Below are 22,285 nucleotides of genomic sequence, written 5' to 3' on the forward strand. Positions count from 1 at the left end.
TCTTCACCAAATTTGCTATACTGCCCCTCCATATCATGCAGATGTGCCTTTTGGGGATTTGAGGTTATTTTTTCAATTTTACTTTTTTCTGTTTTCATGGCAACAAGTTGGACTTTGTCTTTTTTAAGGTAGAGATTTTGAAATTGAAGGAATCAAATGAATTGTTTGAGGTCTCAACGTTGAATTGGGGGAAGGCGGAGACATCTGCTTTTACGAGTAAAAGCACTTTCTAGTTGATATTGTGAGCAAAAATAAACGTAACATGTTCTAGACTTGGCGTGATTAATGAAGGGTCAAGTTTATCGATAACACTATTTCTTAAAAGTTGCACAATCTTCATTTTTGTTTGAAATATATACAACTGACTGTGTTACAAACTTTCTTAACAGTAAGGAAAATAAGGCTGCAACGATTCACCCAGACCTCAATTTGATTTTCGATATTGGACCCTCGATCTGATCCTTTTCGATTCGTTTCTTCATACAATTAAAATCATCAGATTTCATTTAACTCTCAGAGTCTGCTTTTTTAACCTGAAATCCATCATCAACTTGGCGATGTCTGCTAACAACAATTCTCATTTGATAATTAGCCCAGCGTCAACCAATCATGTTTTGCCTTATTTCAGCGCTCGAAAATGCTCTAGTTGGGAGTCAAAATTACGTTCTGGCTGTATTTTAAATAGGTATTCAAATATTGAATCAAAATAGCGATGACAATAGTGGCTGATCGAACACCTCCCGATAATACCCTTCCAGCATATCCAATACAAAAACGGTCTTCCCACACCCCGTCTGACCGCACACGATGGCACAATGCGGCTCTAGGGGTAGCTCAATATCAAACTTAATAGATGGCTTGCACCAATCTTCCATCTTGTATTTTGAGTTGCGCATCCATAATCACTTACAAATATAGGTTTAATTCACCACCAGTTTGAGCCTTCTTGGTAATTTGGATGGTGATCCCCTCGCTGCCTCGATGTGACGCCCGCTCCCATGTTGCCGATCGTCGTCTGTGGATCGCATGTCCAACCACAACTCGTACTTGGTCGTTAGGTATTGTCTGAGCGTTACGTAGGCGAGATCCTTAACGATCGCGTTGATTTCCGGTGGGCGCTTGATCGCTGGTAATTTTTTAATCTTGTCCCGCTGCTGGTAGGCTCGCATGCCTTGGCTAAACAGTTGATTGGGCATGCCCTCGACAGTCACTTCTACTTTCGTAATCTCGGGTTTCAAATATTTTTCGTTGACTCTTTGAAACTGTGAAAATTCTTCTACCAGAATGATCGAAATACCCTTCATCAATCAAGCGGCCAATTCAGATTGATATTCCACAACGTATTGCATTTATTCGCGACCATCTTCCGATGGCGTAGCACACGGTCGTACTAGATGGACAGCTTTCCCGAATTTGTCGAGCCAATTCTGGATTCGTGACCTTGTCGAAATGATTTGAGAGACGTTCCACAACTCGCTAAAGAAGCATCGAATGACATCGAAAAAATATTGTCTATGTACTGGAACGAACCCTTGCCAGGTTTCGAATTTACCATTCAAGAACTGCGAGGGCTAGACATGGCCATGCAAACCATTCGTGGATCGCTCGTTGACAACAAATTTTTTTAAAGCCATACTGGATGCGCTCGACGACCATATCACTCGTAAAAAAAACAACTCGACCAAGCAGAGGACGAGTTCAGCCGACCGAACACGTAGTCGACTTTCGACCGGGCATCTTGCAACGTGTCTTGGTAACGCTTAATGGCTGTCGTTAAATCCACAGGAGACGCGATGGAATCCTCGACATTCTCAACGAGAACACGGACTGACTCAGCGGATCACGACGAGTGTAGGTCACACCGCACCCCGTTGTCGCGCACCACACGGCGAAATTGAATTGATTTTGCCAGAATTGCATCGGGTTCGAAAACCAAGAGTGTACCGTTTTCACACTCGTGACGGGAAACCTATACTGTTTAAATACATTGATAAATCGAGCTCGAAGGATGGAGCCATCAGCATCCACCACAATCTTCGGTTGCGTGAGATCGGTAGCACTTATATTATCACTTTTAGGATAAAACACTCCATGGTGTAGACATGTTGAAAGTATAATTTAGTACCTTGTATATATTTAACTTGTTCGTCACACTCCCTGAAATCATGAATGCTGAACCCATTTTACTGCTTCGCGCAATCATTATGAGCTGACTGTTAAGGAAACCTGAGTGCGCCAACACAATAAATGAAGATAGAAAGCCAGTGTGGAATGCAAATGGGCGCGCAGTGTGGATGGCAAGGACGGGAAACCGCACTAAAGCATTGAAAGCCCACACGGGCTAGCGAAGCATTTGCAGACCCGCATGGGTTTGCACAAGTTGGTCCGCCGTGGCATGGCAGCCCAACTGCTGGGAAAACTCAACACTCCCCCCATGGAAGCAGCAGGTGGGAGCTTTGGGCTGCCGCTGTAACAGCGTGTACCGAGTATCCAGGTAAAGCAAGCAAGCAAGCAGTAATGTAGAGGTGCGGAGTCCCGCCGGTACCACACTGCACCAGTTTATTTACAACAGTGAAAAGTTACAAAGAAACCGACCTAACAAGATCTTACCACGCTAAGTCTTACTGGGTGGATACAGCCTGATTTGGGTGAGGGGTACCGACTGCAAGCAAAGCAAATTAAGAAAAAATGAAAGCAACATAGTCTGCCATTAAATTAACTGAGCTGATATAGAATTTTCATCGCATTCGCACTGTTTCATCCATATTGCGATCAAACAAGTGAAAACGGGTAAGACAAAAAATATAAATGATAACATAAATCATTGTGGAAGCTCGGTGAAAGGGAATGGGACGGGAGGGTGGGAAACGGACTTTCATACAGCAGTTAGCCGGAGCATGTAAAGTGCTATTAAAAAACGTGACGTAATGCCGGCGGATATTACGTGGCTCTAAGCTTAGCTGCACATGAGACAAGTTGTTGATGTAAGCGGAAGTGAATTCAGCGGAAGTGAATTCAAGCGTGGGAATTAGATGTTGGACGAAATGAAAACAATGGAGAGGTTAGAAATTGGAACGAAACGGTAACGCAGCCCATAACACCATTTAGCTAAATATTGCTAAATGTCATTATGAGCTGACTGTTAAGGAAACATGAGTGCGCCAACACAATTAATGAAGACAGAAAGCCAGTGTTGAATTCAAACAGGCGCAATGTGGATGGCGAGGACGGGAAACCGCACCGAAGCATGGAAAGCCCACACGGGCTAGCGAAGCATTTGCAGACCCGAACGGGTGTGCACAAGTTGGTCGCCGTGGCATGGCAGCCCAACTGCTGGGAAAACTCATCAATCGGATAGTAGGTGGGAGCTTTGGGCTCCTGCTGTAACAGCGGGTACCGAGTATCCAGGTAGAGCGAGCAAGCAAGCTGTATGTAGAGGTGCCAGTACCGTGCCAAACAGCCCCGCGCCACGGATGGGTGAGGGCTGCAGAGGCGCGTGGCTGCCATCCACACCGCTTAATCTGCTTAGTGTGTGTGTGTGTGTGTGTGTGTGTGTGTGTGTGTGTGTGTGTGTGTGTGTGTGCAGGGGGAGGGAGGGAGAGTGAGGGAAGGAGGGGTGGTGGTGTTGGGAAGAGACAAAGGAAGAGAGACAATGCGCATTACCAACAATTGTTTATGAAATTTCTGAATGAGACAAGTTCTCTGCCACACTCAGACATATTCCAGCTATGTGGCGGATATCTGCAAATAATGAGTGAGTGAGTTTAGTCTTACACTCAGTGATATTCCAGCTATATGGTGGCAGTCTGTAAGTAATGGACCAGACAATCCCGTGATCCGAAGCATGAGCATCCATGTGGGAACCAATGGCATGGCTCATCCAAGTCAGCGAGCCTGATCCACCGATCCTGTTAGTTGCCACTTACGACAAGCACGGGTTACTGAAGGCACATTCTAATCCGGATCTTCATGGGTACTGCAAAGTAATGAAGTGCGGGGACCAGACAATCCCTCTGAACAACAGTGCAAACCATGATCTACACAATTGGCCTACAATGACGTGTACCGGGCAAGTGAGTGAATGTAACCACCCAAACCTGGTACTGGTAGTCGCCTCTAACAACAAGCATCGGTTACTGCATACAAACCAAACCTGGGTCTTAGTTAAAGAAATAATTTTGTTAGCACCTCGCTCAGCAATATTGCAGCTAACCTGAGGCGGTCCGTGAACAAGAAGTACGGACCAGCGCCGCTATATGGCATACAACCTGTTATCGCTGATGATGGCAAGCACAGGCTAATGCAGGCTACTACTGTAACTGGCCTGCGTCACGTAGGCGAGCTGAAATGAGATGACACAGAAATGATCATTTTAGGTTAATGCCTGCACCGCGTGACGGGACTCGTACACCACGGGGAATTTAGGCGATAATCACATGGACAATTACGCCATTAAGGCTCGAGTTAGGGAGTGGAAGAACACTTGTATGCCCTGCCTGTTCAGGTGAACTTTGTCTCTGGCACTGATGTGGGCGTCGGTGATATCGGGGTGCAGAGTCACTTTCCCTCCCAGTTCCCGCACAACATTGGCAACGCGCCTGTTAAGTTTGCGCCGCTTGATATCTATGGCCCGTGGGTTCTGCGCCCCCCTCCATGCTAGCCTGGGCAGCATGCATGACTATTTGATTGTGGATTTTGGACACGTAAGATGCAGGAAGAGTAAATCAAGATATATATTATCAAAGAGCAGTTTAGCTGGTGTAGCACAGAGGTCATTTGAGCCTTAGTGGATAACCATGACTTTTGGCTGTGCCTCCTGAGTGATAAGCCTATCGATGAAGGTACGGAACTGGGCCCATCGCATCCCCCCTTTGACCAGCCACTTGCCGCTGATTGCAAATCGCTGTCATGCCTCCGTATGATGTAGCAGCTGGGCCAAGTGGCTGGACCCGATGAACCAGGCTGCATCTGAAACTCGTGGAGATAGTTTTAGGATTTTGCATAACATTTCGCCCTAACACATGTAAAGATCATAAGATGGTATGCGGATGTATGTCCGGTAAGCAGCCGACTTCCAACGCACCAGTTCCTGGATCTGTTGTGAACTGACGCCTTGTAATGCTGCTGTGGTGGCGGCCCCTATGCGAAATGAATGTGACGAGTACAAACTAGGGTTGATGGGCTCCGGGATTGACGCCAAGGCCTTTTTGAGCACTGCCTGAAATTGTAATTTTGATAGTGGGGAGCTACCGGTAGGTCTGATGCAGCGGAAACGCTGCACTGCTGCGACAGGACATAATGGGGAGTTCGGCAATGCCTGAATAGTGATGTATGCTCCCCTGACCATCCTGATCTGTTTTGGAGCTCCGCAAATGTACCTGTATGGCTGATAAGTCACCTGCGATGGTTATATCTGAAAACAGGCAAGCTCTGTTAGTGGTGTCTTTGCTGAGACTGCTACCAGCTGACCGACTCTGAAAAACCCAAAGAAAGTCAACAAATATGCAGCAGCAAACAGCGCTACCTCGTTGGACTGGCTACAGACCAAAGGCAAGGCACGAATGATCTCTGCAAGCAGGTGAGTTGTTATTGGTTGTCGAGTATCCTGTCGATGAGACAATCTAGACATACATGAAAGAGCTTTCTGAACAAGGAAGTGGTGCAACACATCACAGATATTGTGCAATTTGTGGAGTGCTGCCAGCGCAGATACATATGACCTGGCTGTGGCAGGCGACCTACCTGACACCGATAAATAAGCAATGAACTGCAGCCATTGGTCCAGCGGTATAGGCCAAAGAGATGGTAAACCAAATGCAGTGCAGAATTGTTCAAATGCTGTTTTGCCCGCCTGATAAGTGCGCCATGTACTTGGTGCCAATGATGTGATGAGTCGGTTAACCTCAGACATCAGATGTCCAACATGTCGTCGGGAGTGGGGGTTGGTATCTTGTCCGCATGAGGCGCTGCTGACCTGAATCATGCCCACTGAAATCTTGAAAGAGAATCTGCTATAACGTTAGCGTGGGTGTCAATATATTTTGCTTTTGACAGAATGTTGTGTCTGAGACATAAAAACACCAACCATCTAAGAAGTGACATGACCCGTGGAGGCTTCGCTGTCTCACGGTTTATTATGTGGACCACAGCCTGATTATCACAAAAGAACATTATCCGTCTGTTTGACAGAACAGAGCCCCACAACTTGATGGCAAGAACGATAGGGAATAGTTCAAGCATGGTTAAATCCTTCAGTCATCCCTTTTCATGCCACTGTGCTGGCCAGCGACCATTAGTCCAATGGCCCTGGAAGTAAGCACCGAATCCCTGGCTGCTGGCTGCATCTGTAAAGAGTTGTGCCTCCTGCAAGTTTGACCATTGAGGGTGCAAGAATAAAGTGGTGCCATTATGACTAGCAAGAAATTGGAGCCATACTTTTAAATGTGTGTAATTCTGATTCTATGGTGCGGCTGAGAACACCCTTTTTGAGCATCGATGAGGTGCCGAATAAATGGTTGTCCCATGGGTATAGCCTTACAAACGAAGTTGAGTTTACCGACAATTGATTGTAAATTGCGCAATGTCACTTTTTTGTTGTGTGCTGTCAACATGTGATCGAGCTGTTGTGTCAGCTGTTCTACCTTATCCCGTGGCTGCCTGATTTCACCTTTAACTGTATCAATGGTTAAGCCCAAATATGTTAAGCATATTGTAGGGTGGACTGTTTTGTCCGGGGTGACTGGGACGTCCAAGTGATTGAATAGCTGCAATGATGATGTGAGCAAATGCTCACAATTTATGCTGGTTTGGTCAGCCAGGATGAAATCATCAAGGTAGTGGCTAACATTGTTGCTGCTGGTGTCTTTCCTAATAGCCCATTCCAAAAAGGTACTAAATTTTTCAAAAAGAGCACAAGAAATTGCACAACCGAAAGGGAGACATTTGTCAATGTAGAATTTGTGTTGAAAGTGCATGCCAAGGAGAAAGAATTGACTAGGTGATACAGGTAGAAGCCGAAAGGCTGATTTTATGTCAAATTTTGCCATGTATGCATTTTTCCCTAAGGATTGTACCATGGCGACTGCCTGGTCGAAGCTGTTATACTGTACTGTGCAGAATTCTTGTGGAATGAAATCATTGACTGACAGGCCTGATGGATAAGATAGGTGATGAATGAGGCGGAAGGCAGCCCCTGTGTTTGATGTGGATTGTGTTTTCTTAGGAACCAGGCCAAACTATTCTTGGGAACCAGGAAACTATAAGGGTCTGTAGAGGGGATGACGAGAATGGTCCAGCAATACGACCTTCTATTTCCTTCGTCAGCTTATGCAAGATGATATGTGGATTAACGTTAGCAGATGATAAATTTTTGCATCCCGTGGACCTGTATATTGTAAACTGAAGCCTTGGTTAAAACCTTCCTGAAGTTTAGTACTGTCATTTGAATTAATGTGGTGATAAGAAATTAGCCATGGGGTGAGGTTGCAGACTTTGATTGGTGAGGGTGCTAGTTCAAGATTGGCAGGTGTTGCTGATGGTGTTCTTGTTGGCATGCGCTGGAAATGTGCCGTGTTTGGGCCTGGAGCCTTTATTCTGAAAGCAGATACTGGCTCCGTGCCCTCTGCTGTCGCATGACTGGCACTTGTGCACATAGTTGCAGTTCTGCCTTCTACAACCCTACTTGTTGAAATCCCAACATACGGGTGCAACAGTGCAGGCACGCTAGTTATGGTTATTGCTAGGGAGTCTGTTGGCAGATTGCAGGGATTGTCGCTGGTTGGGGAGCATTAACTCAAGCCACAGCTGACCGTCAATGGTGCCCCAAGGCTGTGTAGGGTTATGCTCCATACGTTGTCTGAATTGAATGTCATACTGTTTCTCTCTCTCTCTCCCCCTCCCCAGCGTGCGGTGCCCTTCCCCCTCCTCTCTTTCTTCTTTCTCTCTTTCCCCCCTTTCTCATGAACTAGGAGGGTCGGACTTTCGTGGAGCAGTGAAAAACGGACTTTCATACAGCAGTTAGCCGGAGCATGTGAAGTGCTATTAAACAACATGACATAATGCCGGTGGATATTATGTGGCTTTAAGCTTAGCTGCACGTGAGGCAAGTTGGTGACGTAAGCGGAAGTGAATTCAAGCGCGGGAATTAGATGTTGGAAGAAATGAAAACAATGGAGAGGTTAGAAATTGGAACGAAACAGTAACGCAGCCCATAACACCATTTAGCTAAATATTGCTAAATGTCAGTAACACATCGGGACAACTTGATGTCGCTCTAAGCGATCTCATGTATTACCAGCGATGGTCGAATATCAATCAATATAAAGGTAACAACAGGCTATTAATCACCACGATTTGTCCGACGGTTATTACAGCATTTGTATGCTGAACGATGAAATTTTCAAACCCATTGGAGCCAATCTCAAACTAAATGATTCGAATGGAACACTGACGTTAACGACTGGGGAAAAATATCATCAGACTTGGTAAAGCCTTGTCGAGAACTCTCCCCAATTCACCGTAACGGGCTCGAAATTACCTAGCCTCGTTGTCTATCATGAGTTGTTCATTCATCTCGATCGGGTAAGCACGCCCGATAATATTCAAGGCGAACGCTGAGAGCTGTGGCTGTGAAACACGAAAAGTGCAATGACGGTAGAACGGAATTGTTCCCGTTCTTACAGTACAAGAAGTTAACGCAGGGCATGATCGCGGAACTCAAAATATACGAGTTTTAGATATAAAACATAATCCGGTGTATATGGGATATCTAAGCGTGACGCTGCACATCAAATAATGAATGCTTCTGGTCCTGGAATGCAGCGCCCGAGAAAATGCCCTGTCATCGCAATCTCCGATCTCAGGGACACGGGAGGATTCAATGAACTCGGTGTCGAGGCAAGTTATACGCCTTAGAATTAAGAAACAATACTTACAGGCGAACAGAAGTGAGCGGTGGTGGTAACCTAGGAGATTTAGACAATGTCGAGACCAGAGGTCTCTTAAAAAACATACAGTACAATCTCGTCAAAAACGACAATAACAAATGGGTGATGGTCCCGACAATCTAGGCGATTTAGACAATGTCAAGACCAAAGGTCTCTTAAAAAACATGTTGTACCGCTCATCCTTACCGATGATAACCAATGGACGTTGATCTCCCAAAAAATCGACTGGCTACTCAATATCACCCTCGTTTCTCCCTATGTGTTTGCAGAGACGAAGGATCATTATTTAACGAAAGTCCTCAATAATGGGATTCTAATCGCAGATTACGTCCCCTAGCAAAGAAGGAGTGTGCTCGTGAACCTCACCCCGAGAAAAGCAGGTCTTTTGCTAGCGAGGTGACCAGATAGCCAAAATACGAGTTTACAGTTGGTGCTTGAATTGGAAGACGTGTCACATGTCTTACAAGGGATTCCACCCAATTCTATGCTTTATATCAAAGTCTTTCTCGGGGAGGCATCACCCTACCAAGATGTTGAAATTATACCGGGAGTAAAACTCCATTGGCCTCGAAAACATGGACATCATGTTTGTGCGATTTATATACAGAAAGACGTAAATGCTTTCTCATCAGCTTAAAGTTTACGCACAAGAAACTGTCGGAGAACCAATTGAAGGCTATTGCATAATATGAGTATAACCATGAGTGACGTTTCAAACCTGAGTCGAAGCGCTACCATCGCATTCTCCGATCTCGAGGATCGATCAACCCGGTACGGAAAACGCCTTTTACCTATTGCACTTACAAAACAATGTGTACCAACGACTTGAAGTGATAATCGAATCTCAATTGAACTGGATCATCAATCTTATCCTTACCTACCCCTATCTTGCCATGGATGATATTGGTAATGTCATTGAACTAAAAAATAATGGGGTTCTACTGGGGAGTTTTGAGGCTGCAGAAAAGGGGACGTATGTAACAACATTACCAGATGAAACAGGTAATATATTAGTCGCCCATCCGGACCCCTGAAAAAAAATCTTTAATTTTTAAAACAAATGCTGGAAAACCAGCTACGTGGGTCCGAGTTATGCATGATTCTATACTTATTATTGATGCCTTTCTCGGAGATGTCCCCGCAGAAGATGTGAAACTTCTGGATGGGTTAAATATACGCTGGCATGATCGCCATCAAAATAAACGTTGTCTTATTTATATACGACCAGGAAGAGTCCCCTCGGCAAACCTCGAGGGGGGCATTATTTTTCAAAAGTCTACCATTGGACTCGAGACCATTTATTTATCCGAGCATATGTACCTCATTAGCTTTAAGTATATTCATCAAAGATTGATGGAGGACCAATTGAAGTTTATTTCCTAAACTTAATATTATATTCGAGATGGGCTTGTATCCGTCCATGGACAAAGTGGCCCAAACGCTCGAAACCGTGGATAGATTTCGTTTTGCGACAAATCAGCGAGATCCGACGCCAACTGGAACGAGAACGCGATGTGTGGATCGGATAACACAAAAAATACCATAGGTCAACGAATGTCCTCAACGGGATATTCTCAGCTCAGCTATGATGCATCCAACGATGGTCACACAGCCAACACAACCATTTTTTACCATCGATGGGAGTGGATTCAGACACAAATAACCCTAACAACACAATCTGCGGCAGGAATCCCATCATACTAAAACTCCTAGTTAGACGACTGCACAGTTATGCTGTGTAGTAAATTTTATCCATTATTTATCAATAATGACCTTTTTCATGCCAATGTTGCCAAGGGAACATGTCATAAAATGCTTTGTAACTTTTTTATGCGTGAAGATAAATTAATGCTTTTGGACCATATTGATCTTAAGGTAATTGCAAATGTTCGACCATTTCAAAATCATACTTTGAAATTTTTTTAAAGGATCGACCAGAGTTCAAAAATGCCCCCAAAATGTTTTTTTTTTCAACCGAAAATGTTCTATTAAAAAATTGACAAATACATTTGCATTATTTTAAAACTTTATTCACACGTCTTTACAAACATATGATGTAGGTATAAAATGGCAAAAGAAATTTTATCATGGTAGCAAGAACTAAGGTCAAAATTTTGAATAGAAGATAAATGTTATCATCGTTAAAATCAATGTATTAACATATACTACATTAACAGATAAGAAAAACAAGGTATTATCAGTTCAATTCTTAATATAAAATGATATATCTTCCTTCTTGATAAAACCAATGAATTTATTTATGTTATTGAATTTTCTGTCCCTTTTGACAGCACTGTGATTGGCAAGATTCACGAAAAGCATACTAAATATGCGGATATCGACTTTGTAATGCCTCCCTTCATCCCAAGTATACTGTCATCAGCTTCCCCATTATTCTCGGTGCCCTTGGTTTGGTACCTCCTGATCTCTTGGCACAGATCAGGAGAATGCCGGGTTCTCAACCGGGATCGGGGAGTCTACATATTCTCCAGAAAGTTCTTGGTGGGTTCGACTAGCTAGGTAGCGTTTCCTGGGAGAAGTCCCTTTCGCTGTCTGGGCTGCATGTAGAATGGGCAAGGGCCCTGAGCTGATGATGAACCTTACCAGTCTGACTGTGCCAGGATCACAAGAACCCTCTTTGCTACATACTATTTTCAATCTGAAAAACATAATAATAATATATTTCTATAGCGCCTAACTTCCTCCATCCATACAGGTTGCTCAGTGGTAATTTGTACAGGAGATATAAGAAAAAGTCCTTCAGAATAGCTAGTCAAAGGCTTGCTTGAAGAGGTGTGTCTTTAAGAGACAGTCCTTATAGGAAGAGGTGGATCGTTCCACAGTAGAGGAGCGGAGGCAGAGAAAGCTCTATCACCCATTGATGATTTCATGATTGGGACTGATAGGCGAGGATGGTCTAGAGAACAGGTTGGTTGGTATATCCTGACAAGGCTTCTGAGATAGTGACACAATGATTGATCATAGACACAGTTTTGGGCTAGAAGAAAGATCTTGTACTGAATAATAAAATTCACAGGCAGCCATAGGAGGGCCTTTGGGATAGGAGATATATGCTCAGTTTGCGGCGTGCGCATTGCAACCCTTGCTGCTGTATTCTGGATTCGCTGTAACTTTGTGATCAGGGATAAAGGAATGTGGAAGAAAAGGGAGTTACAATAATCCAGTCGTGATGTGATGAGAGTCTGCATAAGACGTTTTGTCGTTTCATGGTCAAGACGATGGCTGATTTTACTAATGTTGTGAATGTGGAAGAAGCACGTTTGAAGAAGTTCTTGACTTTTTCAAGGGACATGCTGGATTGAAATCTGATTCCAAGGTTTCTTGCAGATGGAGTGGTTCCGACATTGCTGTAGCCAATGTTAAGCAACAGACCTGCAGGCACTTTCAAAAACTTCTGTTTAGAACCAAGTAGTAGAAATTCCATTTTACTGTCATTTAATTTGAGAAAATTCACAGTCCTCCATGATCTGTTTCCTGATTATATGACCTATTGGAAGGATATATATGCTGAAAACCAAAGGCCCCAGAACTGAACCCAGCGGGACACCAACGTTAACTGCTGTCGGAAGTGAGGTAACCTCGCCAATCTTGACAACCTGTTCTGGCAGACAGATAGGATTTGATCCAAGATAGAGCCTTTCCTGTAACACTGAGTCTTTCCTCCAAGTGAGAAAGCAGTAGGGTGTGGTCTAGGGTGTGTAAGTCTGATGATAAATCAGGAATTGGTCCATTTCCCTCATGATGTCGTTATGGACATGAACATGAGCAGTCTCTGTGCTATGTTTTGATTTGTAAGCACTGCGTTCTTCCAAGCATTGGTGAAACAATTTTCTCAAAATATTTTGAATTGAGAGACCGATTAGATACTGGCTGGGAGTTTTTTAAACTCATCCGGATTTAAATTGGCCTTTTTAATGAGAAGAGCGACGACTGACTGTTTGAAAACTTTGGGAACCGTGGCATCCCTTAATTGGATAATGGACTGATGGGAGAATCCAAGCTTATTTTAAATAGCCATGTTGGTATGGCTTCCAGGCTAGAAGCTGCTTTAGCATTGGATATAACCTATGTAATTTCTTTCGGATAAGTTAAGAAGAGTTCAGACAAATATGTAATACAAAATACAAAATACACAAAACATAACACCTCAGTACCCCGTAATACAAATAAATATGAGCGTATTAGTGAAAAAAGAAAAATGTTTCAAACTGGTGCTTGCAAAATATTGCGCATTTGCCGGTATACAACTACTGGAAACTCTCAACATCGTTGGGCTTATGCAATGACATAGCTCGTAGAGATGAAACACCAGTGAGCGGAGCTTATACGCACTCGCTGAGCCAGACAACCGTGTTGCCATGCAGGCGTCATAGGGCATTGTTTCGAGAACGTGCTTTTGAACAAAATCACATTACATTACGTAAAAGGGTATTATGACATATTTTTAAAGTTTGTGGTGCTGTATTCTAAAGGTAGGCCAAGATGTGTTACCAAAATATTGTTTTCTTTCATTTTCACGATGATCCTGGCAATGTTCCCAAATGGGAACATACCTGTATCTCTGGAACCATTCAAGATATCAGTATGAAATCATAGGCATAAACATTCCCTCTGGATTATAGTTGCCTTATTCCTGTGGATTCCACAGACACATACAGAATGGAAATGAATTTTTTTAACTGAGTCATAGCTATCCCTAGTGGTATGCTTAAAAGAGTTATGCAGTTATCTCCCTTGGCTGTGACGTCACAACATAGTTGTTGAAAACCTTTCATAATTTTTCTGTATGGACAACACAGAAGACGTGTTTACAGAGTGGAAGTGTTTTCAAAATTTTCAAAGAACTACAAGACTCCCGGTCAGTAGTGTCGCATTGGTTGATGTTTCTGACCATCGCATTCTATATTTTGTACATATTACTTTTGTTTTATTCTACTTTATTGAACTCTACTTTTCCCGCCAAAAAGCACATGTCACAAGCGTGTATCTGCACGTGTTTTGTCTGCGCATCGTGCTTCACGGGTCCTCCCTCAAAATTTTCAAAGAACTACAAGACTCCCGGTCAGTAGTGTCGCATTGGTTGATGTTTCTGACCATCGCATTCTATATTTTGTACATATTGCTTGTGTTTTATGTTACTTTATTGAACTCTGCCAAAAAGCATATGTCACAAGAGCGTATCTGCACGTGTTTTGTCTGTGCCTCGTGCTTCACGGGTCCTCCTAGTCTCTCATACATACCCTGAAGCAAATATATCCAAGAAAGCCCACGCAAGTCTAGAAAATGTGGCAAGTCTAGATTTCCTCAGCTTCAGATAATGAAGAAAGTCTCAGGGCTCCTTTTCATTATATATATATTTTTTTACTATGAATGTTGTTGTTTTTCAGTAAAATATGTTCATTTCAGAGACTAGTTATTAGTCTAGGGTCCTCCCTGTTCTGTTTATAAGATGTTCATTGTGTCTATAATTTTCCATGTAGTCCAGTGATCAACTTGAGCTTCGATCTACGCGCTTGGTGAGGTGTGGTGACATTGGGTTTCATGTCGTCCTTGAGAATATTTCGCTCATATGACGACGTGCATGCGTGTGTATGTGTATGTGCGGCTGGGTTTATAGTGCATGTCCACTGAGATACCATACTGCAGTGAAGCATGACTACCCCACTCGGACACATTATACTGACTCCGAGGCGCACAGTCCTTGTTGGACCCGTTAACGCCAGGCAGGGACAAACAAGTACCATATTTTAACGTCTTTTGGTATGACGCGATCTGGGATCGAACCCGCAACCTTCCGCTCTCCGGGCGGACGCTCTAACCACAACACTCTGGAGGTGGTTTCTACGCACTTGGGATACGGTGACACATTATGTTACCCACGTCAGCAAGCCTCACCACCCGATCCCATTACTCACCTTTTACGACAAGTCGACGGGTCTCACATACCATCCTTCTCTGGTTAATGGCATTTGCAATTCTCACCTTAACTCCTGGTATAAGGGACTCGGGGGTTGTCGATCTCGTCTCCCCTCGACAATCTGTTACGCTTGGCATTGTATAAGGTAGCTATATATTTTTTTCATCATCTGAGCCTATTACTTTGTCTACTACTTTGGGTATTCACCCGTTCCATTGGAATCTACCTCCGGCCACGGCTTCCAAACAACCCGGTACAGTTGTTTAAAGTACTCTGTATCACATACAAGAGTCTAAATGGCATAGCACCAGAATTTCTAATCGTTTCAGTGAATTGCCCCTTCAACCACCCAGACAACTGCGATCTGGAAGCAATTCTTACTGAATACTCCTTCTTACAGACTGCCATGGCCTCTTATTGAGAATGCTCTTTCAGTGGTTGCACGCCATCACTGTTGAATAGTCTGTTCCTCGTTATAAACTGTTTCCATGTTTTAATTGCGTTCAGATCACATCTTTCAACGCATCTCTTTCACTGTACTATTAACTCAAACCTCACTTTGTAGCGTTTGAGCATCCACTTGTGGTTGGATTTCGCTATATGTAACTGTCATTATTATTATTACTGAATTAGCAACACCACGGCTATATTCGAGGCCAGGGTTCAAAATCAATCCGCTGTCCCACGATGCGACGGCAGTTCAGGTAGCACATGCGTCGGGCCAGGTGAATGTATCAGATAACGGGGATGACACGTGTGTTTTCTTGCCAGAATGCACTGTCAGCTGAGCGTTCCACGGGAGACACGGGCGATATACCATTAGGTTGGAAACAAGCCTGATATCCAGTCACTGAATACAGGCAAGTGTGTTTATTCATTTGCCTCTATATAACCAGCAGGGTACATGGGTACCTGGTGGGATAAATCATGTGGCTATTCAATTTTCTCGCGCCTCTTGGCAGCCGGGGTTATCAGGGGTAATAACAGGTAACATGTCAACACCTTGAGCATGTGCCTTGTACCTGGAAAAGGCGTGTTATAGGGCACATTTATTGTTCTAACAAGTGCCTATTATCCCTCTGCATTCTGACGGATCTTGGAAGGTGTATTCTGTCGTTCGTTTACTTTTTCATCATTCTCATCTCCCTAAACACGCTCATGGCATCTTCCGTTGGTCTACCTACTTCTGCCATGCTTTGCGACCTTGTGTTAAGCTGGGCCCAGTCTCGCTTATAGCAATATACGCTATATGGCGCAAGTTCGAGAGCGCAACGGGAGCCGGGAACCAGCTTAGCAACCAGCTTAGACCTTGTGTAAGCTACAATATAACAAATTATTTCATTGGCTGATGAATAGTATTTACTGCGGACTGAATGACGCTGATTGGCCGAGAGCTCATACATTGTAAATGGCCGCCGTAAACATCGTGTTGTAGGTTGTAGGTTGTAGAGTGTTACGGGCGGACATGAGTTTAATCATGGGTTTAATCAACAGCGCATTGATAAGTGATCTCTTTTTCTATGAAGGTATGTTTGTTTAGACATATAACACGCCATTGGAGATGCGCTGTAAGAATTTTATGCACCATGTGGGACATTATTCTGTGATCTCGTGTCTGCGTTCACTGTACAACGTGGATGGACAACTCAGTCACAATATTGTAAATACGAAGGCTTAGCATCCTCGGCTAGGGGTATGGATAGACAAGCCCATGTCAACCTTGTTAAGATGGGGTTGTTTTTTCCTCGCCAGTGCTATAAATTGATACAGAATTCTCACATCTGTCCTCGAAATTATCCCAAACTTTCGTTCACATTTAAATCACATTCCTCCTAGTTTTAGGTTTTAGCCCATGCGTACTAGATCCGTATCTTTTCATACGGAGGTTGCCTTGTCTTGGGAATCGGGTAGCTTCCTCACCCAGGTTTTGAGGATTATTTGGCAATTAATCAAGATACCGTGGTGGTCATGTCAGCCCACGAGGGATGCTTGCCCACTCCTCTTTGGATGTCGTTTTTCAGGCAGTTTTTTCCGATGCCAATCACACATGAGTGTTTGTGTTAGACCATTCATCAGCACTAGTACCATCTTGCCTCTTGACTGGAGAAGAATCTTCCAGAACAATCCAACGAGGAAATTGTTTCACCAATCTCTGGATATTTTTTCATTGTTCTGATATCGACCCTCCATTTTTTATGTTGAGGGGAATTCAGATTTCATAGCGGATTTCTATCTTTATCTTCGTGACGTTAAGACACTGAAACACAGTCCTATGGTGGACTACAGATCAGCAATCGTTTCTGTTTAGGATATACCAGGACTAGCAGTGGTTCTAACAGCTTGCTCTACAAGCCGATTAGATCATTCCAGTTACGACTTTATTTATTAAATTATTATTTTATTTTTCAGCTCCTAGTCCTACAATCTTCCACAGTTGGCTTTATGTCTCATTCTGTAGTCCCTCCAGAAGTCTTCCAAACCTATGTAGGAAATTCCTTGACATTTCTTCTCCTTAACAGGTGGGTTTTCTCCTTGTCATTGCTACAGCTTCCAGTTCCAGAATACCAGAATTTTTTGCCGTAGACTTTAGTCAATCACCTTTCCAGGAGGCTATGGATGGCTGTCATGTAGCACTTTACCAGTTTTTGTCTTGCCAAGGATCGGGCATCTGCTAGCGGTCTCTCATCCACAGAGTATCCCAGATTCAAGTATTCCCTACCTCTGCCTCTAGATCAGACAGAACTAGAGTCCTATGAACTATTCGAGCTCTGAGGTGATATCTCCAGCGTACTCTCAATATCAGACGTATTTGCCGCTGTCTTTTTATCTCATGCAAGACAAATGTTGATTTGGAGATCTTGATTGCATACTATATCATCTTGGCTTAGGAGGACCATCACTTTTGTTTCCCAGGACTGTGACCCCAACTTAGTGCACAATAGTTTTCCCTGCATGAGACCAAGGCCTGGATGTCGTCACTTGCAGCTTGGGGGTCCATTTCCATAGATCAGATTGTTGCTGCATGCTGGTGGAAAATATCTTTTGTGAAACGTCATTCCATCCTTAGAGAGCCTACAGACAGCGCCTCTCCTCCACCTGTTTTCCCTTGAGGGGGAAAAAGAAGGGGTGTGTGTTTGTGTGTTTTGCAGATATATCCAAACTCAGCAGTGGTTCACTGTTTTGGACTGTGAGGGAGGAAACAGGTTAACAGTAAACGGAAGGATGAGGATCTTTGAAGAACCTTATCTATTAATATTTATCACCTTTAAGTGGAATTATTATATCCGCTGTAGTTTATTACTCCAGTTAAGTAATCTACGAGAAGACTTGAAATCACTTACCGGAAGTGACATCATGAACCGGAAGTGACTTCATGAAATCAAAGTGACGCCATGAACCGGAAGTGACGTCATCAAACAGGAAGTGACGTCACAGAAACCGGTTAAAATGAGAATCGGTGAAATAGACTATTACAGAACCGAATATGAGGTCTTGGACCGGAAGTGACGTCACAGTCTTCTCCAAACACCAAATATTTTTCCCTCACGAGTATGATCCTTCCCTTTAGGTAATTGAATACTAGAATATCCAGGGAATGATCTAGGTAATCAATATAATTGCATTTCATCACCTAAGTCATAGTTATCCTAATTGTTATGTCATAGACTATAACGGGATAATTAGTGGTATTGCTGTATTCATCATCTGCATAAACCCTCCTTCCTTATGTGTGATTCTGGCAACCATAATCCAGAGGGAATGTTTACGCCTATAATTAGGAACAATTACATGTATTGTTAGTAATTATTAGTAAACTTACCTCTGGATTATGGGATCTAGTGCCCGCACCAACTTCCCCACGAGGAGCTGCAGAAGATGTTGGGGTTTTTTTTCAGAAAAATCATGAGAGGTTTTCAACAACTATGTTGTGACATCACAGCCAAGGGAGATAACTGCATAACGCTTTTAAGCATACCACTAGGGATAGCTATGACTTAGTTTAAAAAATTCATTTCCATTCTGTATGTGTCTGTGGAATCCACAGGAATAAGGCAACCATAATCCAGAGGTAAGTTTACTAATAATTACTAACAATACATGTAATTTCCAAGATATTTTTATGGATTAAACTTCTTTTTAATTTAATTCTTCTAAATGCCACTGAAAGACATAATACATGTAATTGTTCCTAATTTTGGTTTTTGTCTTAGTTACACAATATGAGACTCCCCTGTATATTTGGAGTGTTTCTGACAATGAGATCTAGTACCGGTATGATAAAGGTTAAAACATCCTTGTTGTTTATTGGAAATTGGTCAATTTAGCAGACCATCCTTTGGTGTCCCATTAAGTTTGACCTGTTTTTGTGGGGACTGGTAGCAGAATTGAGATGAAAGGGCTTGATAAAAGGGAGTGATCCCGTTCTGTCATCGTGTATGCTACTACACTTACTAACATCACAATGAAAGAAATCTTCAACAACACCAATGGATCATGGGAAAGTTTGCTGAACATTGTTAAAGATAGAGGGAGAGGATTCATGCAAGGGCCACAGCTGCCAGATGCATGTCACCACACCTGTAACCAGTAAACAGTATTATGACCATTTTCAATGATCTTAAGTGATGAAATAATAAGTGTGAAAGGATATGATTAACTGTCTCCCTTGTGTTCTGGAGCGTATTGAGGTGATTATGGTTTTTAAACTTTAGAGTCCTTAGGTGGGTTATAAGTTGGTATTTAACAGGCCTTACCTAGTTTGCATTCAAATGTTCCTTCTTTGTTAAAGAAACATGGCTGGTGCTTATAGATGTATGAGCTAATATTTTGTTAGCACTAAAGGGGTTCCAGGCAATTCTTCAAGTTCCAGTTAAGCAGGTTCCCCAGATGATGTGATGAACATAGTATAAATGTTTGGGTTCTGTGCCTCACACACAGCTGTAACCATTGCCTTTCTCAACAGAAATATTTACTTCCTTTATGTTGATGTTTGATATATGAAGCGTTATAAGGTAGTCTCCATTGGATATGTCCATCGATATGTCAAATGCACAATTGTCCCTGAGAATTCCTTCCATATTTATCATTATTTAAATTCACGTCTATCAAACTGGAAATGAGAAATTCCTGCCTATCTTGTACTCCTTTTTAGAGTCCCAAGTAGGGCTGTGTATTGCCCCAAATTTTGTATTGCGATATATTGTGATACACTCTTCTGTATCATGTGATACGTATTGCAATATATTGTGAAAGAACAGTTATTGAGATCTGTCCACTTGGTAATATTCTTTTACCTTCAAATTGAATCACAGGATATATGAGTAACCATTGTGCATTGTATAGCTTCTTTCAAAGTAAAAAAAAAGAAAATCCAGAACATTCTTCTGTTTATATTTCTATTTTAAAACAGCAGGGATCGACACTCACTAAAAATGTTAACTGGCCCTCCGGGCTAGTGGATTTTGTATGTCACTAGTCTTTTCCAAAAATTACTAGCCCTACGCTTTACTATGAAAGAAAATTTCAACAAGTATTTCTTTTAATTGTAACTGCTGAATGTCATATAATTTAAAGAGTTATAGAACTTACTGTACACATCTGTATTACTCCAGAAAAATTTAATTGAAGTCACAATCATGTGACATGATCTTGAAGTGCACATTCTAATCAAAACGATGATTTATGCACCTTTGTCTTTGAATAAAAGTATTATTAACATTACCTATTTCATGAATGACGTTTGGTACACATTCACATAAAGAAATGATTTAACAAAACACTCACGATGGGCAAAAGTCACTCTGCATCAGGTAAAGTACACTTTCTTTAGACTAAATAGAACAATGTAAAATAATATGAGAAACATAACCTTATAATAAGATAGAAGCCTAAGTTTATCAAGGAAAATATCAGCTCGTGAAACATTATTCCTATGTCATACACCTTTTAAATTGTTTAGGTCTAATCCAACTGTTGATAAATACCAAAGGTATGTTTATCATATAACTCAAATAATACAACTTCAACTTAAATAAATGTATTTCTAATAGTAATACAAATTTACACACTTAAAATAATAAACCACGAAGGAGACGTAAACTCCATTTGTAATCCATTTGTAAGATGCCATAATAATCTCTTACCTATTTCTTTTATATTTTCATTTTTACGTAATCAGAAAATTATTATATAAAGATTAATTAAATAATATGTGTGGTCGCCTATTTCCCGATAACCATGGCTTTTCACCCGGTAGCATGACACAACATTGGGAAATGCCTCCATTTTCGAAGCTCCGTATGAACAACACTGTAGAAGATTCTATTGTTCGAAAGCTCTAATCATCAATAATATCACAGTAACCTTGCCAGGAGTATTTTCGCATTTGTAAGAAGCGATTTTATGGGATAAAGATTGGTTTCTAATGACGCTTTTTCGCTACAGTCTACTATACTGAGTCAAAAAAGAAACTTCACAAAATGTAATTTGAAAAATAATGAATAATTTTTCTCTGATGATACCTATGTATCCGAAATGGGATCCCTATCTTTCGACTCTAGAAAAACGTTAGCAAAACCCACTCAAACTCATCCATTCGTCGTGCAAATGACGTTAGTGCCAAATCAGGTTTTGCATGTGCAGTCGATCACGTGATCTTCGCATCGAAGTTTTCTTCATATGCACGTGTTTGCATTGGCCTCAAGAATTGAAAAAAACACTTTTAAACCACAGTTCTAACGGTACTTGAAATGCCACGATGGTCAAATGTGCAACGTGAACGTGCCGTTGGCATGTTGCAAGCGGGAAGATCAGTTATTGACGTCACAAGAGCAATGGGATGCAGCCGTTGTACTGTGTATGACTTGCGGAGGTCGTCTACAACAAACTGGCACCACTTCTGATCGCTTCAAGGTCGGATTCGCCCCCGGTGACGCCACGAGCAGCAGAAGACCGCCAATCGTCCCACGCCACCTACGTGACAGATTTCTGCCGGCTACACCTAACCAGGGCTGAGATGTTCAGAGGTCGACTGTCCTCACAGACCATTCAAATCGGTTAAGCGGGCTGCCAAACTCCATTCTCGACGTCCATATCGGGGCCAACATTGACGCCGTTTCATCAACGCCAACGCCTGCTGTGGGACCAACGTCACCTCCAATGGACCCAGAGAGACTGGAATCGAGTCGTCTTTAGCGATGAATCCAGGTTTACCCTCAGATTCGCGGACGGCAGGCATAGAGTCTGGAGACGACGTCGTGAACGGTATTACAGGAAGTCGACAGATTCGGGGGCGGAAGTTGCATGGTGTGGGGTGCTTTCTGTGGGAACAACCGTTCCCGACTTCTGGTCATCCGTGGAAACCTCACAGCTGCTGCTTACCATGACCAGGTGCTCACCCCGG

General features: G+C 42.6%; 1 protein-coding gene and 1 long non-coding RNA gene across 2 annotated transcripts in view; both read left to right on the top strand.

Annotated features, from left to right (window-relative positions):
• The window catches only part of LOC124279515 (unconventional myosin-VIIa-like), a 754,149-nt gene that overhangs the window by 428,488 nt on the left and 303,376 nt on the right, over window positions 1-22,285 (top strand). The gene's annotated exons all lie outside the window — the stretch shown is intronic.
• Window positions 512-20,655, top strand: LOC124279520. The gene is made up of 3 exons (XR_006899399.1): window positions 512-672; window positions 17,403-17,406; window positions 20,645-20,655. It is a non-coding gene; the product is annotated as an uncharacterized LOC124279520 (long non-coding RNA).

Source organism: Haliotis rubra, unplaced genomic scaffold (assembly GCF_003918875.1).
Source record: "Haliotis rubra isolate DU_JTF1 unplaced genomic scaffold, ASM391887v1 Scf251, whole genome shotgun sequence".
NCBI classification, from domain to species: Eukaryota; Metazoa; Mollusca; class Gastropoda; order Lepetellida; family Haliotidae; genus Haliotis; species Haliotis rubra.